This window comes from Montipora capricornis, chromosome 1 (assembly GCF_036669925.1).
Source record: "Montipora capricornis isolate CH-2021 chromosome 1, ASM3666992v2, whole genome shotgun sequence".
NCBI lineage: Eukaryota > Metazoa > Cnidaria > Anthozoa > Scleractinia > Acroporidae > Montipora > Montipora capricornis.
The window spans coordinates 7,655,075-7,660,890 of NC_090883.1; positions in this window are offsets into that span (position 1 = coordinate 7,655,075).

Consider the following 5,816-nt stretch of genomic DNA (forward strand, 5'->3'; position numbering starts at 1 on the left):
AGCTAAACTTTATGAAATCGTTAGGGTATTACCTTGCTCACTAATTCTCTCCCCCTCTTAAGTTTCACAGTGTTTTTCCTTCCAGTCTCTTTGAGGTCCGTGGCTTAGACGACGATTGTGATAACAATAACACCAAAGTGCTAACAGAGCCTGTTACTTGTACAACTGTATGGCCATGGGACCTGAAGAGGCCTTGAGCTCCTGAAAGACGGATTTTTTGTAGCATTTATGAAGTACTCAATTCTGTGAAGAGTACTTTTATTATTGATGCCATAAGGCTTCAAATCTGTAGTTGAACTGATTTTCATGCGTTTTTGACAATGTGCTCTTTCTGTGCTCTCTAACTCTGAATGAGTATGGTGACTGTAGTGTATTATCATATCAACCCTTTCCAATCTAATAAGGGAATGAAGAAGTGAAGCTCACTTAGAACATTGCAATATACACAGACATACATCTGAAACATAATCAACCTGACATCGCTCTCCTACGAAAGGAAACCCATCTTGATCTATATTGCAGTACCTGGAGATCAAAACAGTGTGACGGCAGGCAACGAAAAGTTTATAAATATGTAGACCTAGCATTTGAAATCGAGCAGATTTCATGGCGCCTCCAAAGTCAGTGGTAATACCTGGCATTGTGATTGGTGAACAATCATGAGAACCCGACCTTTTAGACATCATCGGAAGTATATCAGTAGATGCCAGTCGTACTCGGAACCGCGTATTTGTCGGGGAAAAGTGGTCTCTAAGTTTCGGGTAGACGCTGAGACATGACCGTACTGATTGACAACTCATAAGAACACGAAGAAGCGAAGTGAACCGCAAACAGTCATAAGCTTTCGAATGAGTCCCAAAATACTAGTGTGCTGTTCTCGTCAAAGGTCCTAACAATAGTGGCCTTGTAAGACACAGGTGAGGTAGAACACTTTCCGGACTTAACCAAGATTAAAACACAAGTCGTTCCATTTGCTCTTTATTGTATCCCCCAGCTGGGCATGTCCGTAATCATACGTAAGGTGGGTGGGAAAGAGAAATTGGTCTACAAATAAATTACGACGTGAAATATAACGCAACAAGGAAACAGTTTAGTTAATCAAAGTTCAACAATGCCCTTTTCTGGAGCCAGTCTTATTAAACTCAGAACATAATCTTGGTATCTGGGAGCACCCTGCTCTAAAGTAGAATCTGGTGGTTTAGGTTCTAATGGGCTGCCGTGCTCAGCCCATCTAGCTATCGCACATGTCTGTGGTCTCTTTTAACACTTGGCTCTGGGAGTTAGTTGCTTGGCTTCTGACTCCTGTAATGTTTGATAATGTAGCTGCCGGTACAACATCCTCACGTTACAGGTATTTCTTAACATGGGTTACGATGAATCAGCAAGAAATTATCCATTTCTGACCTCCAGTCACGACCCTCGGCTTGAGTGATATGAAGATGTTTAAGAATACTACGATTTTTTTCGCTCACTTTCACCCTTCGCCTGAGGCCATAACGGTGTTGTTCGCCTCAATTCAATTTTTATCAAGGTATTCTTTGAACAATTCAACCTCATTCAACACAGTCTTACCAACAAACACCTCTGTGGCAAAAACGCCTGCAACGGGCAACCGTCTGGATACTACCAAATGAATACAACTTCGTAGAGACCTTGCTAGACTCACATTGCCTTTTTTGGCTTTTATATACTCCCACAATTTACAATAAGCAACTTTGCAACTAGCACCAGAATCAATGATTACGGTAACAGGTATCCCGCCTATTTGCACAGAAATTGAGCCATCAATCTTGGTCACCCGAGGTACCAAAAGCGTAAACACAATCATCATTGTTATCATTTTCAACTTCTACTTGCCTTATCCGGCGATCCGTGCCGCTTTTCTTTCTTCTATCTGATGTTTTCGGTTTAGTTTGACACAAATCCTCGAAATGGCCTGTACTGTTTTCCTCTTGCTTGGCAACGTTTCTCATTGGCCTTGGCCCCCCCTTCCACAACTAAAACAACGAATCGTTCCAGGTTTTCCAACTCTTAGGTATCCCTTTTCATTTGCCTTTCACTTCGTTAGTTGCACCTACCGTTTCTCAGAACTCTTCATAGCTCGAGCGATTTCTCTCAATTGCTGAAGAGTCAATGTTCGACCCTTTTGAAGCAATTTGCGGTGAAGATGGTGTGACGAACACTTGCTAATGACTTGATCATGAATTTGCTCATCCACAGCAGTAGCGTCCCCGAAATCACAGGTTTGAGGTTTTCGATTCATTCTTGTCACAAATTGCTCGGTGGTTTCGGTAGTTGGGTTGGCTCATCTCACGAAAACAAACCCTTTCGTACGAAACATTTGCTTGAGGTCGAAAATATTTATTCAACGCATCCTTCGCTTTTTGGTAATTATCCTCGTCTTGTCCTTCATCTAGCGTGAAGAAAATATCTTGAACGCTTAAACCAGAGGTATGAAACAGCAAAGCCTTCCTCTCTTCGACGTTCTTTACACCTTTCCCAACCGCAAGCATATCAAAGGCCTGAACCATCTTTCCCAGCGTACCGAAATGCAAGATGGTGCAAATCCACCGACTTCACTTAAAATACAGTCGCCATCTATACGAACGACCGCACGTCCTCGTCGCCAAACGAAGAATACTTTCTTGATTTAACCTAGACTTTCGAAAAGTCCTTCGTCTCATGTAGATGGCGTGCGGAACGAAGGACTTTTCAAACTTGATTGGCGCCAATTTTAGCGACCCAAAAACGGGTCGCTGAGCTAGACCAATCAGAGTAGTCCTCGTGGACCCCAGGGGACAGAGTTGTCAATCAAAATTTCCCATGCGCAGTGAAGCGTAACTTTTAACATATCTACTAATCAAATGAAGCTATGATCCTCGCAGTTATCAACGCAATTTTTGCAATTGCGTAAAGAAGCCTGAAAAATTCAGGAGTTCAACGGGGTTTGAACCCGTGACCTCGCGATACCGGTGCGACGCTCTAACCAACTGAGCTATGAAGCCACTGACGTTGGGAGCTGGTCATTTGTGGGTTTGAATGTTCCCGTGAGGAATGAATCAACGATGAAAAATGATTTCATATCCGGAGTTCATATATAATTTCATCGTTGATTCATTCCTCACGAGAACATTCAAACCCACAAATGACCAGCTCCCAACGTCAGTGGCTTCATAGCTCAGTTGGTTAGAGCGTCGCACCGGTATCGCGAGGTCACGGCTTCAAACCCCGTTGAAGTACTGAATTTTTCAGGCTTCTTTACGCAATTGCAAAAATTGCGTTGATAACGGCGAGGATCATAGCTTCATTTGATTTCATATCCGCAGTTCATATGTGATCTATTTCATATAAAATTTCATCGTTGATAGCCACTAATGCCACCGGATATTCCGAATTGCGCGACTATCAGGGAAAAACAATTCAAGAATATCTGTCTTGCGGAGATGTGTTTGTGTCTTTTCCAGCTGGAGCTGGGAAAAGTCTGACCTTTGAACTAGCCCCGTACGCATTTGATTGTTTACTTGGAGAGGATTGCAAAGCTATCTTCTTCGTAATCGCTCCACTGATTTCACTCATGAAAGATTTCAATTGGTCTCTAGCCTCCCTTGTCGTGGCATTAGAGCGTCATATGTAGGAGACAACATATTTAAAATCTTAAGTATAAACTGGTGTTTTGAAATCCCGAGGCGATTCTCAACGACTATCGACACATTTTTCGTCGAATGGAACAAAAAATTTTAAAATGCATGTGTATTCATCGACGAGAGTTATTGCATCGCTAAATGGTAAGTTTCACTAAGATGCATCTTTTAATCCCGGTCAAGCACATCTCCTACACCTGAAGCATACCGGATCTTTCATGGGTGAAATCAATCGACTTTCTTCGTTTCTATCAGCACAAATTACGGCACAAAGTGTTGGTCCAAAAAATATCACTGGAGATCTCCTTTCCAAGCGGTGACTCGAGATTGAAATAAGCTTTCGTTTTATTTCGTCTTTGTTTCTGATAACTGATAGCACAAGGCCAACAAATTTCCTCTTTCTATTACGTAGAAACAGACATGTTCGATTGTTTTCGTCGGATTGCGCCATTAAGTGAATAACGTCATCCTTTTTGGCGCGAAACGCAAATGAAAACCTTGCAAGCGAGACAACTGCGGAATTGTATCCCGTCCGGGACACATTTGAATTTGATCAGAGGAACGTGACCAAGAATCAACCAATCACAGGGCTCGTTTTGTTGAGTGAAAGTTTAGGGATGTAACAAGTAATGATTAGCGTTCTGTCATGGCCAGGTTGATATACTTCGCTGTCTATACTAGGATTTTGTGCTACAGGCAGCAGTTACAGTTACAGTTAGCCGCCATCGTTATTCAGACTTTGAAGTGTGTCTGCATTTAAGATACTTTATGACCTGATTAGCGAACTACGGAGAAAGCTATCCCTAATTTAGAGGCGTGGAATTAAATTAAGGATAAACTTCGAAATGGGAAGAAGTGCTCTCGCAAAGGTCACTCATCGTCCCGTATATACTGAATAACTGGAAAGGGTGCCTCAGTGACCATGACTATAAAGACCTCCCTCAGAGGATTGTAACCTTTCAAGAGTAAGTCTTTCACCGGATGAGGGGCAAGGACCTCCTTCAAGGGATTGTGCATGACCCGGAGCCTACAGCTCCGTTGTGTTCGTGTCACGGGGTTTTCACAGATTTATTTTTAGATTGAATTTCCCGCGAATGAGACTCCCACAGGAGCCCGATGACAAATTACAAGAATCTAACCTTACGTCATAGGGTCACCGAATCGTAACTGCCTTTGTTTTCTTTTTCGGAAAAGGTAGTCTAAAAATAGATGGGTCTGTAAAAGTGCCGTGGCAAAGGCCCAGTATGTAAGTTGTTGGCTCCGAGTCATGGCTTCCTGGCATGACGCCTTAGACGAAATAAGCATCAGTGGATAGGCCATTTGCACTAAGAGGTCATGTGACATAGTTTTCATGAAAATGAAAGCTATATGATTTTGCCTTCGAAAAACGATTAGTGGGTCATATCTTAAACATAATAATAGTGATTTGGTTTTTCAAACCCGCACCATTTTCTTAAAATGAGTAAGTTCCTCGCTGGTCACGTGACCGAAATGTGATTTTAAAATTATGAATTACTTCTTTCTGAACACAAGCTTTGCACTTAAACTTCAAGGAGGATGTTGAAAAAATTATGTGCTAACGTTTACAGCACATCTGAGCGTAACTATTAAACGTTTAACAAGATATAAGCAAAAAGTAGTTTTGGCCGCCATATTGGAGGGCAAGAGTATGCCCTCCAACATGGCGGCCAATACAAATCATACTGCTTTGTTGAAAAATCAAAGTGCCATAAAATATCTTCCTTAAATGCGTTTCCTCTCAAATTTCGGGTGTAAGCTAATTTTTATGTGCTCTGTCAATTTTTTGCATCAGCAAGATTCCAACTCATTGTTTAAAGGAAACAATGGTCACGTGACCTCTTAGTGCAAGTGGCCTATTGTGAACCTCTTGAAGAAGGTAGGAGGTCTGATCCCCCATATCAAGCGGCTGTTGTCGGAGTATTCCATTCCTAACTCCATTAACCAACATATAATTGTTATGTTGCTCTTTCTGTTTGAATGGATGTAAGCATGAAATGTTTGTTTCGTTGGGGACTTGAATGTTGGCGGAGCATTAATTACCTCACATAGTGAGCTTGTGTCTTAGCAAGTGGAAGAACGCCAATACAACTCCAGTTCACAAAAAAGACAAAAGTGATGACGTCTGCAACTACCGACCAATCTCACTGCTACCCT